We start from the raw sequence: 9,596 nt of genomic DNA on the forward strand, positions 1-9,596 counted from the left end.
CAATTCTGTAATGCCAAGGATGTGTCTGATGCATTTCCCAGTTTTTATTTTGCATTTTTGATGATGCTTCCTTTTCATGAAGTTTGTGCACGTGCTTTGTGCTAGAATATGTTTGTCTTGTGCTGCAAGCTGCTGAATAAAGTGAACACACAGGACACATGAATTTCATCCTAGGTGCCAAAGCAATCTAGTTTTTCCTCTAGGTAGTAGCACTTAAAAGAATTTAAGTTACTCAAGAAATTTCCACCTGACTGCTGTGGCTTTGAATAAAGACATGAATGTGTTAACAGCTTCCCTCCCTTTCTGTGAGGTCATGTATTTCTGGAGGGCCTCAGCACACTGCAGTTCAGGACTGTGACTCAGGAGCTGTGTCAGGCACACTCTGTCATTGGGCAAGTCCCTTGTACATCCTCCAGTAGTGCAAAGGGCATTCACCTACCTCTGTTATATATCAGGACAATTTTATCAGTGTGTCCCACGTTAAAGATTGCACATTCACTCTTACTGAGCTCAGCTTTTAGTCCCAGAGTACCAATTCCTTCATGAAAAATAGTGGCAGGGAGCTTCTGGGAGCTTCCAGTCTTTGAAGACAGAAGGGAACATTATTATTACCATGCTGTGAATGGAGAGCTGAGCCAGAAGATCTGTCCAAGGTCATGTGAAACCAGAGTTTCTGAATCCCAGCCTGAGTTGGCAGTTGCTTGTTGTCAGACTGAAGTAAGACTAGAAATCCTGAACGGACTAAGTAGTAGAAATTCTGTGGTTAGCCAGTCCAATTTTGTAATTCTCACTTGCTCTGATATTGGTTTTCAGGTATTTTCCATGTTGCCTTATGTTAGGAACATGTTATTGAGTGATTTTACAAGTTAATGCATACCAAATCGGCTCTAGAAGAAGAGTAAGAAAAACAAATCCTTTGTAGTAAAAATTCCATGTGCTTAAGTGAATTATGTAAAATGTGATTCTGTGTTTTGTTGCTGGTGAAGCTATTTATAATACAATTTGTATGATGTTACTCAGACATTACTGTAAGTGTAACAGCAAAATATAATCTGAGTTATTTTTTGAATATTTATTACAGATGTTATTTTAAAGTGGTTTTGAATGTTGTAAAATTAAATAAAATGACATCTCAGAGCTGGGAGTTATTTATCAAGACATGGAAGAACTAGGTTTTATGTTTTTCCCTAACTTTTTCTGCAGAGCTACTGTTTTTATGATTATTTTGAAGTGCCTGTGTCACATGTGGTAGGTATTTAAAAGGTACTTGCACAGCTACAATATAAAATACTCAAGTGATCAAATCTAATTAGAAAGCCAATGAATCTGTTATTGAATTAGAGCAATTGTCATTTCCATGGCTCTCCTAAATTTCTCATTCTGGCTTCCTGCAATATCTGGCACAATGGTAATAAAGAGTATCTTCTGCTCCTGAATGTTTGCATAACCCCAGAATTTCTCTGAAATTCCTTCTGAATACAAAGAACAAAAGACTGTTTGGAACAGACAAATTAGCACTGAACATTTTGAAAAATTATGCTAGGAAGAGAAAACATCCTAGAAAGGATTTTTACGTAATTTGAGACAAATTACCTTATAAGCTTCTTCCTCTTACTGAAACTAATGTTTATTTAATACCCAGTTCTTTGCTGTGTTTTCCCCAAAATACATTACTGAGATGAGGACACTGAGTGTTCCCATTACTTTGTGGTGAATTGCAAACTCATTGGTAATTGGTCACATTTCAAGTGAAGAAAAACAGATGTACTGAGCAGAGCAGTACTGTTTGAGGGGTAAAGGCACAGAGCTGCTGGCCAGTACCCATCAGTTATTTAAAGGCTTCCTCGGGAGGTGACAGACAAGGATAGGAGAGGTCAGGGGAATCCATGAACATGAAAAAGGTGCAGATATACAAAACATTTAGAGGACATGCTGCTGAATATTATGTAGACATGAAGCCACAAGGATTCAGTCTGAAACTGTGCTGTTCCCCACCTTGGCTCCTGCAGAGCAGCTTGAATGTCTCTGTATACCCACCTCTGGTGACCAAGGGGACATCACTGGACAATTAAAAAAGCTCCATGAATTTGCTGACCACTGATCCAAAGCCAGTAGACCTGTGTGGTGGGTTGATCCTGGCTGGATGTCAGGTGCCCATCCAAGTCATTCCGTCACCTCTCTCCCTCAGCACAGGGGGAGAGAAAATCTACCAAAAGGCACAAGATAAGGGCAGGGAGACGTCACTCACCAACCACTGTCACAGGCAAAACAGACTCAACTTGGGGAAATGAGTTTAATTTATTACCAGTTAGAGTAGGAGACTGAGAAATAAAACCGAGTCTTGAAGACACCTTACCCTCACCCCTCCCTTCTTCCCAGGCTTAACTTTACTCCTGATTTCTCTGCCTCCTGCCCTCTGAATGGCACAGGGGGACAGGAAAAGGGGGTGCAGTCAGGTTATTTCTGAAGCATCTTCCTCCTCATGGGGTGAACTCCTCACACCCTTCCCCTGCTCCAGCGTGGGGTCCCTCCCACAGGAGCCAGTCCTCCATGAATTTCTGCAATATGAGTTCTTCCCGTGGGCTGCAGGTTCTACCCCAGAATTTTAGCTATCCCTGGTTTCAGCTACAGGTATTTAACCACTGGATTGCATTCTAGTTAAGTTACAAAAATTAGATTATTTTGCTTTTACTAAAACATTGTAGTGCTGTTTTACTGCAACGGCCCTCTCTTCTGTTTTGCACATCAGCTTTAACCCTAACCAGGCTCTAAAACTTTCCCCTACCTTTTTGCCAGGGCTTTCGGCAGCTGTCACTGTCACATCTAATCTTTGGATGCGTATTCACAGGAGCAGTACCTGCTGCTGGGTCCCATCTCACTTCGGCGTTTGCGCTGGTAGCGATCACAGTGTGAGCGCTCTCACTTGGGAGATCTGTTCGGCTTTGTGGCGGTTTGCACAGAAACCGTGGTCAGTACTGACACCTCATGGCTGCGCTGAGCACTTCGCTGTATCTGGGGAGAAACCATTTCTGTGCTCACAGCATGTACAGGACAAGCAGGTGATCAGGCACAGCCACCCTGACTTTATGAAAGGCCGTTGCACTCGATGGTCTTAAAGGTCTTTTCCAACCTAAACCATTCTATGCTATTTTTGTATGGTTTGAAGAGCAGAAGAGACTGTGCTCACTGTGCTCCAGCTCCTGTATTTTATAGCCCAGATATTCTCAGTTACAAACTGCTGTAACACCTCCCAGCTGCTGGGCATCTGAAGTTAAAATGTCAGGTGTTGGAAAACGTGCTGTTAATCATGCCTGTGTTTGTTTTTAAAAAAATAATCACAAAACATTCTTAAAGGTTTTTGTGCTTCTGTTCATAGGAGATAGATGCTATAGCCATTCCATTGATGGTTATATCTGGAGTAGATTGACCAGTATTGTTTTTGATTACATTTGTGGGATAAATGTGGAAACTGCTAAGCAGAAACTAACCAAACTGAATAGCTGAGGATGCAAACAATAAATAAAACCAAATAGCTTTATATCATGGCTGATATGACAGACTGTCTAAGAATTGAACACATGAACAGGACAGACTTCAGTATTGGTCCAGAAAATGTTAGAGGGGTTCTGGAGGGAACAGCATGCTACATCTTTCTGTGGATATTAATTTTTTTACCCTCTTTCAGTAACTTTTTTTTTTATCCCAACAAAGTCAGGAAGTTCTGCTCTCAGTATGAGCTGAGCAACACCACAACACTGCTGAATTTTGAAACTGTGCAACAGCTGTCAAAGTAGGAGAGACCAAATCTAACCTCTCGCATTTATAAGATTCAGTCTTCTTTCCTAGGAGCTGTGGCAGCATTATCCACATCAGATCTATGAATATATCTCTGTGTAGACTCCTTAGACACAGCTGTAATTCTTCCAAGCCAAATTACTGGGGCAGAGCACCTCCTGTAAAAATTTTTAGCTGTGGTGCAAGATCAAGTTGTTGGACTCGTGTTGGATGAACACTATTTGGGGATAGTTCCTTCATCCCTGAACTACAGTCCCCAAACAGATGAGCAGCAGTTTTGTTAACAATCTGCAGGTATTAGAGGAAAAGGATGTGATGCCATACCCTACCATACCCCATGGTAGCTAAAGTGGCATTGATAGATTGAAATCTCTTGTTATGGGTGACCTACTTTCTCACTCTATTACCTGAGAAAAACCATCTTTGTGATCTTACAGGACCCTTCCAGGTTCCATCATCATTGAGGACAAGGCACTAAAGTTAATACTTGTAAAACTGCCAGAAAGAAAGGGATATGGGACAGTAAGAAGGCAAGTTATCATCAGTTAATGAGTTACTGTTTATCAGCCAAGCTGTAATAATTGAATGTATTTATACTCCCAAGTTATCTCCCACCACTCTTGGGTATTAAAATGCACAGCATCTCTACAGCCTGATCCTGTTGCTTTAAGCTATTGGGTTTAATATTTAATTTAGAGCAGACCAGAGCAGATGAGCAGCAAAGTGATAAAAAGTAACACCTTAGTCCCCGTGGCACTCTGCTTGTACAACTCCTTTCAAAGATAGTTAAAAGATGCCTTGGTTGGGGCTGGAGGGATGGAAGGCAGTTCCCCCAAGGGCTTTTGGCTCATAATTTTACTGTTTTCATTTTTACCAAGGACAAGGCAAACGCTTGTCATGGAAGGCTGTGATTGTCTCAGTGTAATACTCCCTAGGTGTCGAAAGGAATCTGTCTGCCAATAGCTGAACAGCATTTGCTAATGGCTTATGCTTCTGGACAACACATCTGGCTGCTGATGGGGCCAACACGCTTCTCCATCCAACCTGGCCTTCTCAAATATTTATAAGCCAATGCTGTGTGTAATGCCTGTAGCATACTGAACTGCACTGTGGAGGAGTCTCTATTTCCACAACCTTTTGGAACTGACTGTATCAGTGCTGTGGAAACCCTTTGGCACCATACACCTTTTATTGCCACAGTTCTCACTTGACTAATACTATACAGTGAAGCACTTAATCATGCAAAAAAAAAACACCTCCCCAAAAAATCCAAACAAAAAGACCTACCATAAAAAAGAATTTTATAACTGTAAAGCATAATCCATAGAAGGAATAAACTTTGTAGGACTTACAATAACAAGTCTTTTGAGTTATCTGCCTTGCTATTTATAAACAGTACCTTACAGGAATGGCAACAGCTGTAGCCAGCAGACTTGGCAACTATATCTCCTTCTTGTCTGTGGCGATCTTTGTATATGACAGCACCTTTTTTCGGTCCAAGGCACTCCTGATAAAATGGAGAAGTTCTACACAAGTAGCTGAGAAGCCCAGGTCTGTTTCATCCAGTGAACAGACAGATAAGAGACCTATTTAATACAACGTGCAGCAAGAAAGTGTAAATATTTATTTCTCAGAGCTCAGGAATAATGCAATATGTAATGAAAACAAAATAAGACAGAAATGCCTACGGGGCACTTTCTCAGCCAACAGAAATCAAGACATTGACAGTCTTGTCTTCTAGATTCAGACCTGCAGGGTTGCCTCACACTCAGGTATTCGTTGTTTAGCCTGCTACTGGAATTTGTGCAAGCACCCAGGTGACAGGACTTGCTGCTGTGAGTTCCAGTTCCAGGTGGCAATTCCAAAATCCCTGTGTTTCCTTGAGCCACTCAGTCCCCTGACCGTGTGCACCAACAAGACCCACTGGTGCCAGTTTGAGGTACTCAGCACGTCGTAGCAGGGAGGGTCTGAAGCAGCTGTAACTGTGTGTCCTGGGGCATCACTGCAGTAACAAGTGCAAACAGGTAGAAGAACCATCACTGGTGACCATGTCTTAAGAGAACTGTTGTGGCTCACCACAGATGAACCTGTAAGTGGAAGCTGCTGTTACTAATCCAGCCGAGCAGCAAAACCTTTGCTGGATGGGCTGATTAACAAAAAGGGACAGTGCAGTGTCTTTACTGTCATACTTTAGTGATCACCTGCTTGTCCCATTAGTGTCCAGGGACACAGGAGTGTAACTGCGCAGGGAGCCCTGCTGGACTGGCTTCCTTGAAGGAAGGTTTTTTATTCCCCCTCAGGGGTCTCTGGCTGTGTGTGTGGGTAGACAGGAGGCTGTTACATCATCAGAATAAATGAGAAAAAAGTCTACTTCCCATACATATATCCAATAGGAATGACACACTCCTGCTCCCAAGCCCCTCCTAGGCACAGACCTGCCCTTCAGAATCTGTCTTGGGCTCACTTTCTCTCTCTCCTGTTCACCAGAAAGTCCTTTTACTCTGCCTTGGCAATGACAGCAGTGGATGGGGACCCTCTGTCAGGATAACAGCTGGGCTATCTGCCTCATAATTGAAACTACCCTCTCCAGCTTCAAGGACCTCTTCCTACACACCATCTAGAGCTCACCAATCCTTCCCTGAGCCATTCTACATTTTTTATTGGAGAGTATCTCCCACACCCACTCTTTCTAAAGCTGCCTCTCTGTTGTTTTATCTCCAAAAGCCTGATGAACCATATACTTACCCATTTGGGAAGATAATTGAATTGGATACAGGTAAGCTTTAGTCTTTTCAAAGACGAGCCAACCCTGTGATTAACCCTATTGTCTTGGGTTTGCCTGTGGGAACAGAGGCCTCAAGGAGTTCAGAAAATAATCCCACGGAGAGCAAACAGCTCACACAGCAAATCCTCTTGTAACTTCTGAGTCCTTTGGAATGTAGATGACCATGACAAGCATCAAAACACTAAAGGTTCATAGAAAGAAGCAAGTTTCTCCAAAATGCAACCCCAAAATCTTACTTAGCTACTAACTCTGTGACATGGGACTAAGAGATATCCCTTTCTGTACTTCACCACCTTTAATGGCAGTGTTCCTACTCAATTGCCTCAACTGGAATAAATGACTTTACTAAACCTCCCCTATAGCTCATTTAGAGATTGAATAATTTTCATCACATTTTGTTTCATTATATGTGGAGATTTCAGCCTGCACTGTCAGCTGCAACCCATACACACACTGCAAGTCAATACAAATATTTTCTACTAATTTGGAAATTAGGTTAAAACGTGATTACCCTCTAAATAGCACTGCTACATGTGAGAGAAGCATGCAGTATAAATTAGGGCTTGAAATGGGGTTTGCAACACACATAGTCATAACTTGGCCTTTCACCAAACTCATTTAAGAACTGTTATCACGACATAGGGACTCAACTTACTGGTAGCTGTTATGTGTGAATGTAATTTTCTGCAGAGAAGCAGCCCCTGAGATGACAGAGTTCCCAACTCTGTGTTGCTGTGCTTTGCCTGAGCAGCCACGGCACGTCACTGTTGTTCCACACAAAAGAGTCAAAAGAGACTCATTTCTCTGAGCAGGGAGCAGGACTATTTGCCTTTTCAATCAAGGGAAGAAAATGTGCTACGAACCAAGGGATGAAGCCAAGGGGGATTTTTTTCCTCCCAGACTGAAGGGAGGCCATACCTGTTGCTCTTTCTCTTTTTCATTTTTGTGTGCAGAAAGATTTTCTCCATCTTTTTTTCCTTAAAAGTATAAAAAGACAATGGTCATTAGCCAGGGATTACAAATAAAGATCTTGCAGATTTGGCATAATTGTTAAGCCTAAGAAGTCTTCTAGAACCAGAGGTCTGAATTATGTTTTTCTAGAAGCATAACACTCCTAAGAAAGCTTTGTCAACTGCTATGTCAAGTCACATAAGCTGACTAGCACTGAGAACCTCCTCCCAGTACGTGCCACTAAAAGTACAGAAATATTCCCAGTTCATCACATGACTTTTTCCCAAGTTTTCAGCAATTCCCACACTGTCTGAGTGCCATGAGGAAGCTTAATTCCTTTTTTGGCAAAGTTTCATACAAAACAATTCAAGAGGAATGATACTGCCAGTAAGGAGAATTCCTGTACAGGGTAGGAAAGATGCTTGCTGAAGGATAAAATAAAAAAATAAAACAAAAACATGAGAAAATGCCGAGGAGAATTAACAATAGAAGATATATATATAAACTTAACAGAAAATTATTTAGCAAGTAGGGACTTTGTGGGATCTTCTGTAGCACTGAAAGCAATATTTCCCCATCCATGGGTTTTCATGCTGTGCTTGTAACCCATCAGTGATAGCTGCACTTACCAGATCCTGCTGCAGCCTGACTGGGCTGCTGTTGGCTCAGTAATTCATCACATGGCTGGCAGCCCATGGATCTGGGATCATAAGGAGGAAGCAACACTTCAGGTGCAGGTGACAGAGGTGCTGTGGTTACATTCTCAAGCCGGGTTTACTCATCTAGCTCCAGTTTCAGCAACTCAGCTGAGAGACAAATTCCAGTGTGGAGTAGCTGTGTCCATGCCAGGCTTGGGTGGTGCATGATGACTCCCATGCCACTGTGTTTTAACTGGTATTACTACCCTGATTTGTAATGATTACAGTTATTTCACAGATGCTTTCCCACATCTCCAGTCTGCAGAAGAGATATGACCTGAGAAATCCATTCTTCTTTTCTTTCCTAGGACCCCACTAAAGGTAGCAGGAATCAGATGCCAGCTTTGTGATGTCGAGCCCTGGCAATTCCCACACTGGGAACACTTGGACTGACACAGAAATACCTGCATCTCTCTGGGTGCATGAAGAAGATGAGCCTCTGCATGCCCAGCCTGAATGCTGCTGTAGATCCTGTGTCACAGAAAGGAAGAAAATTCCCCAAAGAAATTATCCTGCAACCTGCAGCCATAATCTTAATCCTTTGAGAGGCCTAAGATCAGGCCAGAATTCTTCATGCAGCACAAGAACAAGGAGTTTTGTTTCTGAGATTACAAAAAAATGTTTATTTCATAAGCCCAGTTCCACAAACATGAGAGGAGATCAAACTGCCAGAGGGAAGGAAACCCTTTCCTGAAGCAAATGACTGGGCTATAACACTGCATCCTACTGAGACAGGGATGGTTTATAAAAGAGAAAACATACATGGTTTGGCGATCAAAACAGTTGCCTCCAGATTGCTGAGCTGAGTGAAGAAGGGAAGGGACACAGAAGAGAATCAAAGTCTAGAATCGCGGGCAGAGGATTGAAAATGTCCGTCCCTCTTCAGGCTTTGTGAGGAAATACCTTTACCTTTGCCTGCATCTTTTGTTCTCATTTGGTGTGTTAGTCCTGTGCTGCTGAGGGAGGTGTAATTTCAGATGTCCTGGTCTCTGCCTCACAGCAGCATCACTGGTCAGGATGATCCCTGCTGCTGCACTGCCCCAAGTACACTTGGCCTGCAGCTCTTTTCTTTCCCACAAATAACAGATGAAAGAAATCTGAGAAAAACCATGGGCCAGATTCTCCTCTCAAGCAAAAGCCTTGGCAGAGGAAGTGAGGCCTTGGGGAGCCACAGATGCTGTGAAATGAAGTCCTGGTACCCTCTGGCTCCTGAGCCTGACTGACTGCAAGTTCATCCTGCAGGCAGGGCTGGGGAAGAGCTGTACTTTGCCTTGCCCATTGGCTGAGCTGAGAATTGGCATTTAAACCAGTAATACCTGATTTTAGGGGACAAAAATCTTATCAGAGACTTTGCTGGTGCACTTTTT

This window comes from Corapipo altera, unplaced genomic scaffold (assembly GCF_003945725.1).
Source record: "Corapipo altera isolate COAL_440 unplaced genomic scaffold, ASM394572v1 98, whole genome shotgun sequence".
Classification (NCBI taxonomy): Eukaryota; Metazoa; Chordata; class Aves; order Passeriformes; family Pipridae; genus Corapipo; species Corapipo altera.